Source organism: Gorilla gorilla, chromosome 23 (assembly GCF_029281585.2).
Source record: "Gorilla gorilla gorilla isolate KB3781 chromosome 23, NHGRI_mGorGor1-v2.1_pri, whole genome shotgun sequence".
Taxonomy (NCBI): domain Eukaryota; kingdom Metazoa; phylum Chordata; class Mammalia; order Primates; family Hominidae; genus Gorilla; species Gorilla gorilla.
This window is the reverse complement of record NC_086018.1, coordinates 31,789,150-31,806,139: the sequence shown is the minus strand read 5'-3', so window position 1 is coordinate 31,806,139 and position 16,990 is coordinate 31,789,150. Positions and strand designations below refer to the sequence as shown.

Here is a 16,990-nt window from a genome sequence, read left to right as displayed (position 1 = left end):
CATTTAAATGTGTGTTTAAAATGTACAATTCATATAATGTACAATTTAGTGGTTTTTGGTATTTTCACAAGGTTGTGTGATTGTCACAACGAATTCCAGAACATTTTCCTCACCCCCAAAAGAAACCCCATATGCATTATCAGTCACTGCCACTCTCCTCTTCTTCTAGCTCCTGATAACCATGTTCTGTCTCTGTGGATTTGGACTGGGAGAGACATAAAGGATAGGGGTTACTCTCCCTCCCGTCTTAAATGCTTCTCAGTCATGAACCTTGCCATATTTTAGTGCTTCAAACATTTTTAAAAATAGTTGATTTGAGAAGGAGGAGGATAAAACAAACAGAAGAACCCAAAAAGAAGAACTCGGACTCCAGACTTAATTCTATCCTTTGCCCTCTGGCTAACTTTGGATATGCCAATTCTTTGTCTGAGCCTCATGTGCGTGTATATGTATGTATATATACACACACACATTGATTTTCTTTTACCATGTGCTGGTTCTTTCAGTCTCTTGCTGCTTTCTGTTATCCACGGAGCTGGCATTGCTTTCTATTTTTATCAGTGTACTATTTAAATATAGAAATAAATATCTTAATGTATATCTATTTGTGTGTGTGCATAAAGCAGTGGAATTTATGGACTAATGCGGTCACTTACGTAAATTACTTAGCACGGGGTTTGGCACATACTAAGTGCTAGGTAAGTATTATTTGCTAGGTGAGTGATGGGTCACCCTGGGGTAGACCAGTTGACATTTGCTCATATGGAACTTGTTCAGTGAATTGTCCTAAGTGATCACAGTTGGAAGCTGCCTTGGTCTTTGGATGGGGCTTCTGCTGTCTGCATTCTTTCCTCTTTGCTTTCACTAGTTTCTGGAACACATCAATGTGAATTTTTTTTTAAGGCAGAGTCTCGTTCTGTTGCCCAGGCTGGAATGCAGTGGTGCAATCTCGGCTCACTGCAACCTCCACCTCCCAGGTTCAAGTGATTCTCCTGCCTCAGCCTCCCGAGTAGCTGGGATTACAGGCACCCAACACCATGCCTGGCTAATTTTTGTATTTTTAGTAGAGATGGGGTTTCACCTCATGTTGGCCAGGCTGGTCTTGAACTCCTGACCTCAGGTGATCTACCCATCTTGGCCTCCCAAAGTGCTAGGATTACAGGCGTGAGCCACAGCACCTGGCCGTCAGTGTGAAATTATAGATTTGGAAAAACAAATCCTGTGAGAAGAGCAATTTACCGTACCCTGCTCTCTTCAAGTGGCATGAGAAATGAAAAACGTCCAAACTAAGACAAATTTATTGGATACCAAAACCACCAGGCTATTGATTCTTAAAGCCAGACAACAAGGTTATGAATTGGGTGATAAAAATGGAAAGCATTTAGCTTGATTTCTAAGTCGGGGGCACCTTTGTGTGCTATCACAGTTATTGGGTTCTACTGACAGCCCCACAACTAACGACCTAGCACTTATTAACCAGAGTGTTTACTCTATGTGCTACATCTGTCTAATGTGTTGTGTGAGTGAGATATATCTGAACAATTTGATTTTATATTGAGGCCGGGATGCCTGAGACTTACTCTGTAACTTTGAAGGTTGCAAGAACATTAGCTAAAAGTTCTTAGCTGCAGCAAGGAAAGCAAGAAATTGTTCTAAGCCCTAAATAGTTTTGCACTGCTGCAGAGGAGGGATTTATGTCTCCTGATGGATTTTGGAATGGATAAGCAGATGTTGTGTGTTAGATGTTAGAGATCAGTTATTGAACCCACGGTTATTTTAATTTGGATGCTGAAATTCAGAGAGGCTGTGTTCATCAGGGTCAGAGTCAGTTGCTGACTGAGATTTCCTAAAGCTTGGCTTCATGCTCCTTCTTTCACACCATTCAGAATGTTGAGGCCTGTGGCAGCTGTCAAGGCCATCCTGTCCATCCTCCAGCTGCCTGGAGTCAGCCCCACTGCTCTTCGACAGGGGCTGCTGGGGACTGGGTGTCACTGACCCCGTGGAACTGAAATGCCTCTTTTTGACTCTGTCTCACAGTGGTTTACTCTTGTCTTTTACTCGATGGTGCAGGTAACTGTTATGGGTTGAATTCTCTCTCCAGAATTCATATGTTGAAGTTCCAACCCTCAGTGCCTCAGAATGTGACCTTATTTGGAAATGGGGTTGTTGCAGATGCAATTAGTTGAGGTCATACTGAAGCCACTTGGGTCCTTAATCCATTATAACCAGCGTCCTTGTAACGGGAAGTTTGGACACAGACGTGCACACAGGCAGAATGTCGCGTGAAGGTTGGAGTTGTGTTGCCACCAGCTAAGGTCCAATCAGGAGCTAGGAGAGAGGCCAGGAACAGATCTTTCCCCAGCGCCTTGAGAGTGAGCGTGCCCTGTTCACACCGTGATCTTGAACTTCTAGCCCACAGAACTGTGAGACAAATTGCTGCTGTTTAAGCCACCCAATTTGTAGCACTGTTGTTATAGCAGCCCTGGCAAACTGATACAATAGCCCAGTGAGCATTGTATACCATGAAAGTAGAATTAGGAGAGGAAGATACAGTAGACTGTACCTTCTTACCACCCCCTAGTTCTTTTTTTCTCTTAATTTTAATTTTTTTAAAATTTTTTTGAGACAGAGTTTTGCTCTTGTTGCCCAGGCCAGAGTGCAGTTGCGCGATCTTGGCTCACTGCAACCTCCGCTTCCCGGGTTCAAGTGATTCTGCTGCCTCAGCCTCCCAAGTAACTGGGATTACAGCACACGCCAGCACACCTCCACATCTGGCTATTTTTGTATTTTTAGTAGAGATGGGGTTTCACTATGTTGGACAGGCTGGTCTCCAGCTCTTGACCTCTGGTGATCCACCCACCTCCGGCTCCCAGAGTCCTGAGATTACAGGCATGAGCTACCACGCCTGGCCTTTTGTTTTAAAATGATCAAACTGTCGCTAGGAACTTGATTACTTCTCACTGTAGAGCTGCTGGGTGCCAGATTACAAGCTAGGTACTTCCTGGTTCCACTCTATACTATTGTGTGTAATGTATGGCATATTATTTAACCTACCCTGAGCTGTGGTTGTCTGATGTGTACAATAATGGGTGGAATAATGATAGACAAATATTAGGAGTTTGGGGTGGATTAAGCACCCACCATAGAGCCAGACATATATAATGAAATAACCACCCTTCCTTGTGTGGTTCTAGAACCTTATGTGCTAGGTTCTAGAAATTTAGAATCATTAATAATAATAAAGATAAATCCCATGTATGCAGAGCGAAGAGATTTAGGTAAACTTAAGAAAAGGCATTCATCTCAAACAAGTACTTACGCGCAAATGTTTGTAGCAAAACTATTCACGGTGGCCCAAAGTAAAAGCATACCAAATATAACATCACCTGATGAATGGATAAACAAAATGTGGCCTATCCGTGCAGTGGACTGTAAAACAGGATGCTAGGCTGGGTGCGGTGGCTCACGCTGGTAATCCCAGCACTTTGGGAGGCCAAGGCGGGTGGATCACCTGAGGTCGAGAGTTCGAGACCAGCCTGGCCAACATGGGGAAACCCCATCTCTACTAAAAATACAAAAATCAGCTGGGTGTGGTGGCAGGCGCCTGTAATCCCAGCTACTGGGAAGGCTGAGGCAGGAGAATTGCTTGAACTCAGGAGGCAGAGGGTGCAGTGAGCCGAGATTGCGCCGCTGCACTCCAGTCTGCGCGACAGAGCGAGACTCTTTCTCCAAAAAAAAAAAAAAAAAGGATACTGCGCTGACATGCGCTACAACATGGATAAACCTTGGGTACATGGTGCTGAGTGAGAGGAACCAGACCCAAAAGGCCATGTGTTGAATGATCCCACGTACATGAAATATACAGAGCTGCTAACTCTATAGAGGCAGAAAGCAGACGTTGGTTGCCAGGGACGAGGAGTAAGGGAAAATGGGAGGTGACTGGTTTTCTTTCAGACTGATGGAAATGTTTTAGAATTAGATAAAGGAGTGGTTGCTCAACATCGTGAATGTACTAAATGCCATGAATTGTACTTGTTAAAGTGGTTAATTTTATGTTATGTGTATTTCGCTGCAATAAAAAGAAAAAGCCCATCTCACTACAAGGATATTTATGTGGCTCAAATCAGGGGGTACCTTGAAACAAGGGTTAAAGGGCATTGCTGTTGGAAACCATCACACGGTACAATTCAAGGTTCTTGGAATCAAGAGTCCCTGTGCTTTATCCTTATAGAGACTTTTTCTGTGACCTGAGGCAACTTATGTTTCCATCTGTCTAAAAGAATTTCTTTCCTGACTCTTTTCCTCCTGTGGTGGCTTTGGTGACCCTTTGATGACTTCTCCTTTCATTGCACCTCATAACTAGGACTGTGTCACAGGTCATCCCTGAACCAATTCCGGGCAAAGGAGATGTTGCTGTAAAGCATGAGACCAGTCATGGTTTATCCCCTGCAGCTACAGGCCCCACTCCTCAGCATAGTGTTACCCTGTGTGACTGAATCTGCAATGTGTTAACAAGGAAAGCCCCCCAAAACAGGGGCATGACTGTTGGGAGGGCCCGCAGCAGGGCATCCCAGAAGAAAGTTTCACATTGGCCTTTGGGCCTCCACCTAAACAAGCCCTTCTTGTGCTCGGCCTCAAGGTCATTAGTCCTTCCTTCCTCCCTCCCTTCACCTGCCTTCCCTTCACCTGCCTTGCCTCCCCCTCCCCCTCCCCCTCCCCCTCCCCTCCCCCTCCCTCCCTCTCTGTTGCCCAGACTGGAGTGCAGTGGTACCATCATGGCTCACTGCAGCCTTGACCTCCTGGGCTCAAGAGATCCTTCCACCTTGGCCTCTCAAGTAGCTGGGACTGCAGGCATGTGGCACCACACCTGGCTAATTTAAAAAATGCTTTTTTTGTAGAGATGAGGTCTCATGTTGTAGCCCAGGCTGGTCTTGAACTCCTAGGCTCAAGGGATCATCCAATCTCAGCCTCCCGAAGTGCTGGGATTACAGGTGTGAGCCACAACGCCTGGCCATTGATTGTCTTAAGCACAGATCCCATCATTCCTGCTCGGAAATCTCGAGTGGCTCCCTAGGGGCTGTGGAAGGAAGTTCAAATTCTCCTTCACTGAGCATTCAAGTCCTGTCCCAGTCCCATTATCTGAGTGTTCTCTCTACCTTTTCTTCTGGAAGGAGCGGTTGGTTGCCACACTGTGTGGTTCCAGCCTTTCATTTTTTCTAATGGTTCTTTCTGCCAGGAATGACTTCTCTCTCCTTCTCACTCTTTTGAAATTGTGCCATCTTCTGGCTCAGCTCATTTTTTCCTGAGAATCATGTGTCCCTGGCTCCCGACTTATGTTCATGTTTGTGTCTGCCTGACTGTCCTGTACACTCTCTTGAGGCCCCTCGAGAGCAGGGGCCCATGTCCTGACCATCTCTGCATCCCCATTCTCCAGCCCGGGACCTGGCCTAGCATGTACCACAGTCAGTAGGTGCCTTGTGGACTGTAGTGAATGGCAAAGGGTAGAGAAAAGGTAAAGCAATAGCTGTCTTCCCTGTATCATTTGGCACCAGAGATATTTGTATGAAATCTCCCTAGGCTTTGGAACTTGGAAGAACAATACACTGCACGTTAGACAAGTCAGGACCCTTCAACACTAAGGAATGCCAGAGTGCATTTCCCAGTATTGGTCCTTGTGAAATGCTTATGTGTATTTGCTTAAGCAGAATGAAAATGTGAGGCCTGCCTGCTTACGTCGTCCGTTTCCAGAATGAAAATCAGAAGAACAAAGATCGAAATACTCCAAGGCAGGGCTTCATAGGTAGTCCCATGGATGTGATTAAGGGCTGATTTAACATTCAGAAGAAAAACATAAAAATCAGCCTTCCTGAAGCTGTAGTCTGACCCCAGGAAGAATGTATATCCTCAGGAAAGATAAATTTGCATTAAAGATCTCTTTGGCAATGCATTGTTGAAAGAGGTTAATATTGTAAGTGGAAAATTTTGATTACTTCTCGATTCTTTCCTCCCATTTGCTTCTGTACCTGTGTCACCCCAGAGAGATCTCTATGCTAGAAGTAATGTCCACACCACCTGCCTGCCTGTGGCTCAATTAAACTTGAGTTCCTGCCCTTTTAAAGCACAATCCAGATTGTGTGGAACAATACAAAGGGTGGAAATTAAGAAAACTCGTTGGGATGCAGATCAGTGCACTTCACTTCCCCAAGCCAAGGGAGATGACTCTGGAGGAAAAGATAAAGATGACCACAGTGAATATGCAGGTCATCTTTTGTGCATGTGCTTGGTTGAAACATCCTTGGAACCTTTCAGTGAGGGAAAGGTCCTCTCTGAAGAAGTGCTTGCCTTAAACCAGGGTTTCTCAGTCTCAGCCTTATTGTCATTTGGGGCATAATCCTTCTTTGTTGTGGGACTGTCCTGTGCCTTGTAAGATGTTTATTAGCATTCCTGACCTTGACCCACCCGATGCTGGTAGCATCCCACCCTTCTGAGTCTTTTTTTTTTTTTTTTTTAAGACAGTGACTTGTTCTGTCACCCAGGCTGGAGTGCAGTGGCGCGATCTCGGCTCCCTGCAACCCCACCTCCTGGGTTCAAGTGATTCTCCTGCCTCAGCCTCCCCAGTAGCTGGGATTACAGGCATGTGCCACCATACCAGCTAATTTTTGTATTTTTTAGTAGAGATGGGGTTTCACCGTGTTGGCCAGGCTGGTCTCGAACTCCTGACCTCAGGTGATCCGCCCACCTCAGCCTCCCAAAGTGCTGGGATTACAGGCATGAGCCACTGAGCCCCGCCAACCCCCCAGTCTTAATAATCAAAATTGTCTTCACATTGCCAAATGTCCCCTGGGGGTAAATTACCCCCTGTTGAGAACCACTGACTTAGAGGCTCCCCATGGGGAAAAGCAGAGTTGGTGTGGGAAAGTCTAGCAGTTAAAAGAGGCAGCAGGTGGAAAGGCAGAGAAGTGTGAGGCCACATAGCAGCTTTGCCCATGTGGTGTTCCTGGATTAGAAGGTGTGATTTGGACCATGCCAGGGTATGAAGCTGGAAAGGTGAGGTCGACAGGGATCCGATTTTGGAGGCCTTTGCTACCAAATTGAGAGAAGCACATTCAATTTGAAGCTGGAAATCTTGGGGTTATTCCCAGTGCCTCTCTTACAGCTGTGGGACCTAAGCCACTTAACCTCTTTGAACCTCAGTGCCCTTCTCTGTTAAGTGGAGTCGCACAGATGGATTGTAAAAGCTGAGTGAATTAAGGCCATGTGAAAGTGTCAGTATGGTACCTGGGTATCCTAGTTGCCCAATAAATGTTTTCTTCTTTCCTAAGCACTGTCACATCCAGTTAAATCCGGTTCTCTATAGTTCTGCTGCCACTAACTCCTGCTGCTATTTATCCAGCCTGTATTACGGCAAAGCTTCCTGGGCTGTCTGCCTCAACTCCATTCTCAGTCTGATGTAAAGGTTTAGAAAATACTGAAACCTGCACAGTCCAGCACCGTGGCCACTAGCCCATGTGGCTCTTAAGCACCTGAAGCGTGGCTACTTCAAACTGAGATATGCTGTCAATGATAAGATGCACTCTGTATTTGAAGACCGAGATGAGAAAAAGAACTAAAGCGCCTCATTAGTAATGCTTTATATTGATTACATGTTAACATGCTAATATATTAAGCATACTAGGTTACATAAAATATTAAGATTAATGTCTGGCTGGGCATAGTGGCTGACACCTGTAATCCCAGCACTTTGGGAGGCCAAGGGGGATGGATCACCTGAGGTCAGGAGTTCGAGACCAGCCTGGCCAACATGGTGAAACCCCATCTCTACTAAAAATATAAAAATTAGCTGGGTGTGGTGGCACGTGCCTGTAATCCCAGCTACTCGAGAGGCTGAGTCAGCAGAATTGCTTCAACCCGGGAGGTGGGGCTTTCAGTGAACCGAGATCGCGCCACTGCACTCCAGCCTGGGCCACAGAGCAAGACTCCGTCTCAAAAAAAGAAAGAAAGAAAAAAAAAAGATTAATGTCTTCTATTTTTTTTAACCCTTTTTTAAAGTCAACTATGGAGAATAAGGTAAGTTTTGTAAGAGTGGCCATTGTCTTATCCAAGGAAGCCTATTGATTCTTCATGAGAGAATCATTTTCTGGTGCTAAATTTTGAGACATAATTTGTTTCATAGGGGTAGTCTCTTTTGAAAAATGGATATGGTCCCTTCAAGAAGAGCAGTAGCATATTGAATAATGTGTTTGGAGGAGTTTTTTTCCGTCCGCCCCCCCCCCCCCACCCCCACCCCGCCCTTCTGGTAGATGTAAGAGTATTCTTTCCTTTTTCAATAGTTCTTCCTTTTCCAAGATACACAGCCTTGAGACAGAATCAGAGCACATCTTTCCCACCTCACACATGATTTGTGGTTATCAAAGCAAACAAACAGTAGTGTCTGTACTGTCCTTAGATTTTGATTGGTCGAACAGCTGTAGTCAATCAATTTATTTTAGTCCTATTGATACTACATAGCATCTCATATTGTTGTTTGATAATCGTATTTTGGATCTCATTTGATCTCTTGCAATCCTTGCAACAACCACGAGTGCCTGATATTGCCATGGGCTTTCCCAGAAAAATGACAGGAGGCTCCAGGATAACGAATCAGTTGCCAGGCTCCTGCAGCTTGTATCTGCAGAGCTGATGCTTGAGGCCAGGTTTCCTGACCCCCAGAGCTTTGTAAATGCTGTGAGGCCCATGTGAAATGCAGACTGTGCCTTGGAGTTTGCTTGTTATATAACAGAGACAAGATGGGCACAATTTAGGTGACAACTAATGTGTCCTGACTGCAGAGCTGTATGAAAATGGGTGGTTGAGGACAGTGTTGGATGCCTCAGGGGGGCCACTGCCCCGATCTGTGACACCACAGTGGTTCTGAAGGCAACTGTACATGTTTCTCTGCAGCCAGAGAATTTGACTTCACAGCAGGATCAAGACAAACTGAGTTGGCAGGAGTGGACCCTTGTGGTCCTTTCAACATAGTGAACTCGAAGTTTTCAATGTTTGTTTGAGAGCATATTGCATGTGGCTTTTAAATTAGAGTTCACATGATGAATTTTTAATAGTGCCTCCAAGGCCAAGTGCCATTAGGAAGTGCCAGTTTGACAGGCCAGAGGATCACCTTCAGGGAGGAAATTCCACAGAGATGCTCGCGTGGCCCCAGACCCGGAGGGAGGCACCAGTTGCTTCCTGTGTGGTCATTCCCATGGAGCAGGGAGAAGGAGAGAAAGTTACCAAAGTGAACTTTGCAAATGACCTCACATGTACGAGAGGGTGTCTGAGGGGCAGTACCCCATTGTCTCAGGGACCTGTGTGGGATGCTGTGTGGATTCCATTTCTCATGTTACAGATGTTGTACAGTCAGACAGCTAGTTGCTGGACCTTTGTTTTAAAAGGGTTTATTGGAGCAGTACGAGAGTGACTGCAGGCCGCCTGGTGATGGCACATTCGTTCATTCATTCATTCATTCATTTATTCAGCAGATGCTCACTGAATGCTTCCCATGCGTCTGGATATACCTTGAATATAAAGTAGTCATGGTTTATGCACAAGTAGAGATTAAAATCTAGTGGGCGCAGCAGCGATTAAGCAAGTAATCAATCAAATAATTGTTTAATTTAGAAATTTGATGAGTACTATGAAGAAAATGACCGCAGCATGGTGATAGACAAAGTTGGGGAGGGGGCTACTGAGGTATAGGATTGTCTGGGAAGAGTTCTCTGAGTTGACAGCATTCAAGATCCAGTCTAGAGGGATAAGGATGCAGTCCAGCAAAGAGCCCAACATAAGCATTTCAGGCACAGGGAGCACACTTGCAAAGACCCTGAAGCATGTTCCAGAAGTGAAGGGGTCAGTGTGGCTGGAGTAGAGCAGAGAGAGTGGCCAGAGACAAGGTCGGAGAGATCGAGGTCAAGTCAGGTGCTTCTAGGTGGAGCAAAGAGTTTGGATTTAAGAGTTGATGAGAGACACTGAGTAATTTCCTTTTTTTTTTTTTTTTGAGGCAGAGTCTCGCTCTATTGCCCAGGATGGAGTGTAGTGGCGTGATCTCGGCTCACTACAGGCTCTGCCTCCTGCGTTCACACCATTCTCCTGCCTCAGCTTCCCAAGTAGCTGGGACTACAGGTGCCCGCCACCACACCTGGCTAATTTTTTGTATTTTTAGTAGAGACGGGGTTTCCCCGTGTTAGCCAGGATGATATCGATCTCCCGACCTCGTGATCCACCTGCCTTGGCCTCCCAAAGTGCTGGGATTACAGGTGTGAGCCACCGCGCCTGGCCAACACTGAGTAATTTCAAGTGGAGTTTGAATGAGGCTGCTAATGCAGAAGCCCCGGGCATGGGGCGATGGTAGCTTCGATTCGTATAGTGGCAGGAGAAATGGAGAGAGGACGATGTATGCGAGGAATGGAATAGCAGAAATTTGCCTGAATTGGAGAATGCGTGGATTGCCGAAGATGAACTGTTTGAGTGAGGAACTGAGAATGGCTCCCATATATGTGGCTTGAGCAATGGAGTAAATGATGTTGCCCTTTCTGGAGCAGGTTTGGACGAGGAAATCAGGAGTTGAGGTCTGAGATGCATGGGGGTTTATCCAGTGGGTATATAGGAAGAAGGTCATTGTACACATGGACCTGGAGCTAAGAAGAGAGGCCAGAGCTACAGGGAGGAATATGGGAGTCATCAGCCGGGAGATTGTTTTGCAAGCTGTTGGCATGGGTGTTTTCACCTAGGGAGAGAAAGAAAGTGTGGATCCCACATTGAATCCTGGAATACCCCTAAAATTTATCATTCAGGAAGGAAGAGGTTTGAGGAAAAAAAATGTATGAAATAAGTATCTCAGAGGTTGGAGAAGTGAGTTTACTAGAGAAAGGCAGTAGCATTTCTGAGCAGTTGAGTGCCCATTTGAAATCAGAAATGATTAACTGAAACATATCTGCCAGGCTGAGAGTGTGATTTCCTACCCCATTTGGCTTCACACATAAAGCTGTGAAGAGCAAGGAGGGTTGCATTCATCTGAAGCGTTGGATTTTCCCAGGCTACTGCAATCTGAAACAAAAAGGGCCAAGGGAGGGGCGAGTACTTACAGAAGGGGATTATAGTAAGGAACCGTGGCAGCATCTACGCTGAATAAGAGAGAATACAAAAAAAAAAAACAACAACAACGAAAAAAACTAGACCTGGATAGAGAGTATGATAAAGAAGGGCAGTGGATTGGGGATCATGATGACAGTAAAGAATCTATGCAATTGTAGCCTTGGAGGGCTGGCAGCGGGATTGTGGGGGACTGTGGGGGATATTGCTATTTTAAACCATGCAGGTTGTGCTGCTTTGGGTGATGACAAGGCCTAGAATGTGAACCTGGTTCATGTGAAGTGGCAGATATTTTGGATGGGCATTTTCATCATGGAAGTGAGTGGAGAGGAGGAAGAATGTGAGAATGGTCACGCGGAGATTACAGTTATCAAGAATGGGAGGAGTAAATGACCTCCCGTTTGGATTATGGGCAGTTTCTTGGTGTGATGTGGGGGATTGTATGTACACACACACGCACACACATACACATATAATTTTTTTTTTAATCTGCAGTAGCAATATAGGATATTGCCTTTCACCTTTTTTGCTTTTTTATTTTCTGTTTTTTAGAGATAGGGCCTCACTCTGTTGCCCAGGCTGGAGTGCAGTTTTGTGATTTTTAGTTCACTGCAGCCTCAAACCCTTTGCTCAAGTGATCATCCTCCCTCAGCCTCCCGAGTAGCTGTGACTACAGGCAGATGCCACCATGCCCAGCTAAAGTCTTTACATTTTTTTAGAGATGGTAGGTCTCTCTATGTTGCCCAGGCTGGTCTTGAACTCCTGGCCTCAAGCAATTCTTCCCCCTTTGCCCTCCCAAATGTTGGGATTATAGGCGTGAGCCACTGCACCTGGTATGTCTTTCACCTTTTAAGTTCAGGGAACAGTTTCTCCTGGCTACACACACGTTATCAGTGCAATGCTTTATGAAGCTTTAGAAATGAGCTGATGACTTTCATAAATAATGAAATATAAACATGACATTATTTTAGTATCTTCAAACAAATGATCTGAGGATGTGTTACACATTTTAATATCAACACTAAGTTGTAATTTGTACATTTGCATTGGCTATACATGCAAAAAGATTATTAGCTACAATGAGATGGATTCCTTAATATCTATGACATTCTACCTTGCTAATGCTATAGAATAACTTTCATTTTAAAGTACATTTGCACACTTTGCATATTATGTTCTGTGATTGCTTCTGGGTTTTCCATACAGATTATTTTTGTTGATATTAAATGGAAATCGTAGGCCTGAAATACGCTGTTCTTATGTAAAGTAAATTACTATAACCTGTTGGCTTAAAAAAAAGAATGAGAGCTGTGACCAGTAGTTGCCAAGGACAGGGAGGACGATAGTGAGCCACAGTGGAACAGGGGTCTTCATTAGAGAGAGTGGCAGGAGGATCCAGGAGAGACAGCTGGAAGCCAGAAGGACAGAGGCCCATTTCTTTTCCCTTAGTTGGGTACATGCTTTGCAAGAGGGGAACAGATCTTTCTTTTAGGGGAAGCAGTGATTTAGGGGACAGCTCCACTTTCACATAAAAGCAAGAGGCAGAATGACGTGAGAGGAAGGAGGTTGAACATAAAGAGGAGTTTTCTGATCTCATAGTGTAAGTTCCACAGCATTCCATAGATGGGCTTGGAGGGGAAGGGTGGGCTGAGGGGTATCGTGTGATTGGAGTAGTTTGTATGGTAATGAATATCCAGTGAGACTGCTGCCGTGATGGAGACAGTCATTGATCCATTCAATAAATATTTATTGATTAGCTTCTTGTCTATATGCTAGATACTGTGCTAGTAATGAACAAGGCAGCAGTGGGCAAAATGGACAAGACCCTGCCCTTGTGACACTGATGGTCTGATAGGGGAGATAGACTGTAAAGGAAACAATACGAGAATTTGCGTGCCAGGATTTCCAACCACTAAGTCAGTGTCTTTAGCCTCTCTTAGTCTCAGTTTTCCATTTGGTAAGGTGGGTGTAATGAAGTGAGTGGTGCTGGTGCTCTTCAGTCAGTATTCACTTGTGGGGGAAGTTTTTGATGAAAAGTCGGGCACATCATCAGAGCCAACCCTAGTCCATAGATGTTTTTGTTTAGTTAGAAAAAGGCACGTGTTGAGAAACTCTGCTTTCATCTCTTAGAAAGCTGTTGTAACAAATTTGCAATCAAGGAAGTCTAGGATGTGAACAGTTTGCCCTACTGCCCTGGTGAAGTGAGGAGCAGAGAGGAGAAGGGGTGGCCAGCTCTGTTTATTAACCAGTTATTTACTAAGTGCTTTAGTACAGGCTTCTCAAACATTCGTGTATATATGAATCACCTGAGATCTTGTTAAAATGCCAGTTCTGATTCAGTGGGGCTAGGGTGAGGCCTGAGATTCTGCATATCTGAAAAGATCAGCTGATGCTGATGGCTGTTGGTTCAAGGACCACCCTTTGAGTAGAGGTGGGTTAGTGTAAACATTCCTTGGTCTTAGATGCTGGTCGCAGGGAGAGGCTTAAAACTAACCCTGGAAGACCTAGATCCTTTGCCCAGAAGGGGTTTTAGTCCAATGAAGAGAGATCAAGTAATGCACAGGAAATGATTAGAAGATAATCAAGTGATTAGGAGTGTGCTGCTGACTCCTGTTGGAGTTGAGAAGCAAAAAGGGAGAGCCTCCGGGACTAGACTTGACAGAGCAGTCCTATAGAAGCAGGGAAGACTTGATTCTACTGAGGTCCCAGAGAGGAGGAAAGACATCTAGGATACAGTAGGCAGGGCGGGAGACTCTGTGTGTGTGTGTGTGTGTGTGTGTGTGTGTGTGTGTGTGTGTGTGTGTGTGTATGTGTGTGTGTGCGCGCGTGCGTTGGAGTGTGGCTTGGGTAAAGGTGTGCAGTAGGAAAATAATAATGACAGTAATACAAATAATGATACTAAAGCTAACATCTTTCAATGGTCCATCTGGCATAGGACCTGGTTTTTTTTTTTTTTGGAGTGGGACAGAGTCTCGCTCTGTCGCCCAGGTGGCACAATCTCTGCTCACTGCAAGCTCCGCCTCCTGGGTTCACGCCATTCTCTTGCCTCAGCCTCCTGAGTAGCTGGGATTACAGACACCTGCCACCACGCCTGGCTAAGTTTTTGTATTTTTGGTTGGGATGGGGTTTCACTGTGTTAGCCAGGATGGTCTCGATCTCCTGACCTCATGATTCGCCTGCCTCGGCCTCCCAAAGTGTTGGGATTACAGGCGTCAGCCACCACGCCCGGCCTATAGGACCTGTTTTATAACAAAACCCCGGTGATGTCCAGCTCTTTCTCTTTAGGTGCTGGGACAGCACCTTGTAAGAAAGGTTCACTGAAGACAAGTGACAATGTGTGAGTGGCAGGATTCAGGCAATCTTCTAGTTAGAATCAGTGGTCCAAATCCTCCCACTGTTATATGCACTAGGATCAGTTTGGGATCCTAAGCAATTCTGAAGGGTTTGAGCCATTTTGTTCCCCATATATGTGTGTGTTTGTGTGTATGTGTGTGTATATATTTTTTTCTTAGATTTTTATTCCTTCTTCATGTGCAGTGTTTCTAGACAATCCACACATCCTGAACACCCATGAAAAATTATTTCTAACATCCATGATGCTAATTAAAAGCCTCTGGTGCTGATGAGAGATAGCTGGAGCACATGCTTGGAATGTAGGCTTCTGACTGGAGTCTCTCAAATGGTAACTAGCCACCCCTGGAGGGTGTATTCCCAATTAGGACACGAGAGATGTTAACTCACTGCACTTAGCTTGTAAATTAAAGCTTATATATATAATATATATGTATATATATTAAAGCTTATATATATACATATATATACATGCATATATATGCATATATATTTTATACTGTCTGTGCTGAGGTATTTTGAATTGCAAGCAATATAATTAAGACATAGAGATCAAAACTTTTAAATAACATTTATTTATGAGATGGAGTCTCGCTCTGTCGCCCAGGCTGGAGTGCAGTGGCGAGATCTCAGCTGATTGTAACTTCCACCTCCCCGGTTCAAGCAATTCTCCTGCCTCAGCCTCTCCAGTAGCTGGGATTACAGGCATGCACCACCGCGTCCAGCTGATTTTTTTTATTTTTATTTTTTAGTAGAGACAGGATTTCACCATGTTGCCCAGGCTGGTCTTGAATGCCTGATGTCAGGTGATCCACCTGCCTCGGCCTCCCAAAGTACTGAGATTACAGGTGTGAGCCACTGTGCCTGGCCAATTTTTAAATAACTTTTAAAGTGTAAAAGCAATGCAGGCTCCTTGTATAAAATTTCAGGAAGTACATATATATAAAAATATGTTGAAATTAGTCATATTCTATACCAAAAGATAATTTACAAAATTTAAGCCTTTTTTTCTTATATAGGTATATAGGTTATTTGTACACATATATAAAATTTATTGCTTTGGACTGAAGGATACTTGTGATCACATTATATAATACATTTAGCTTTGAATCCTGTGTTTGTAGCTTAACAGATCAGCCAGGCATGGTGGCTCATGCTTGTAATCCCAGCACTTTGGGAGGCCGAGGCAGGTGGATCACCTGAGGTCAGGAGTTTGAGACCAGCCTGGCTAACATGGTGAAACCCTGTGTCTACTAAAAATACAAAAAATAGCTGGACGTGGTGCCTGGCGCCTGTAATTCCAGCTATTCGGGAGGCTGAGGCAGGAGAATGCGTGAACCCGGGAGTCGGAGGTTGCAGTGAGCCAAGATCACGGCATTGCACTCCAGCCTGTGCCACAAGAGAGAAACCGTGTCTCAAACAAAAACAAACAGATCATGGTGATTTTTTTGGGTTCATACAATGTTCTTCATAAATGTAAATTTCACTGGTTAAGACAGATGGGAGACGACAGATGGAGTACGTGTTTAGGAGGAGGAGTTGACCAGCTTGGCCGAAGAGTTGGATCTTGGAGTTGAGGGAGAGGTGTTTAGGGATGACTCTTAGACACCCAGGTTAACAGGTGGGGAGGCCTCCCTCACACCAGGGAGCAGGAGGGAGACAGCAGATGAGAGGCTGGTTTTCCCAGTTAATTCGCCAACATTTGCACATGTTCGTGATGTAATTTCCAGCCCACCTCCCGTTTCTTCCTTCCGTTCTTCTTGTGTTGATTTCTGTGTTGACTTCCTGGAGTAACTTCTGATATAGATTGAGATTTTTCTTAAAAATGTGTTTTTAGTACACAGAGGTGTCATTTAAAAGTGAAATTCATGAAGGAATATTTTTTACCTGCTGGGTTTAATTTCAGATGCCCGTGTTATCATAAAAGGGGAACCACCATAGATTCTGTTTTAAAACTTTCTACAAATTGTATGTGTTGATATTAACTTCTGCAGATGGAGAGAGGAAAAGAGGAAAGTAAGTATCTTATTAAAGAGTTTTTTCCCCAGTGTTATTTGAATATTATTAGTGCCAAATGAGTTCAGTTCCTATCCTCCTCCCTTCCTTTAAAAGTTTAAATTTGTCTATAGCTTTGTGTGTGTGTGTGAGATGGAGTTTTGCTCTTGTTGCCCAGGCTGGAGTGCAATGGCATGATCTTGGCTCACTGCAACCTCTGCCTCCCAGGTTCAAACGATTCTCCTGCCTCAGCCTCCCAAGTAGCTGGGATTACAGGCGCCCACCACCATGCCCAGCTAATTTTTTGTATTTTTAGTAGAGACCGGGTTTCACTATGTTGGCTAGGCGGATTTTGAACTCCTGACCTCAGGTGATCCGCCCGCCTCAGCCTGCCAAAGTGCTGGGATTACAGGTGTGAGCCACTGCACCCAGCCCTTGTCTACAGCTTTATATTGCCTTTCTATTGTACTTTTTTCTGGAATGAGAGTTAACAGTTATGATATATTTCACCCTGGGA

General features: G+C 44.7%; 1 protein-coding gene across 7 annotated transcripts in view; it reads left to right on the top strand.

Moving 5' to 3' along the window:
- Positions 1-16,990, top strand: part of LARGE1 (LARGE xylosyl- and glucuronyltransferase 1) — a 759,370-nt gene that overhangs the window by 140,973 nt on the left and 601,407 nt on the right. Inside the window, exon 1 of one of the 7 annotated variants that reach the window (XM_063704845.1) lies at positions 16,476-16,494. The exons of the other annotated variants lie outside the window; for them this stretch is intronic. The gene's annotated coding sequence lies outside the window, so the exon portion shown is untranslated. Of the gene's footprint in view, positions 1-16,475; positions 16,495-16,990 lie in introns of those variants that run through there. 7 annotated transcript variants of the gene reach the window in all.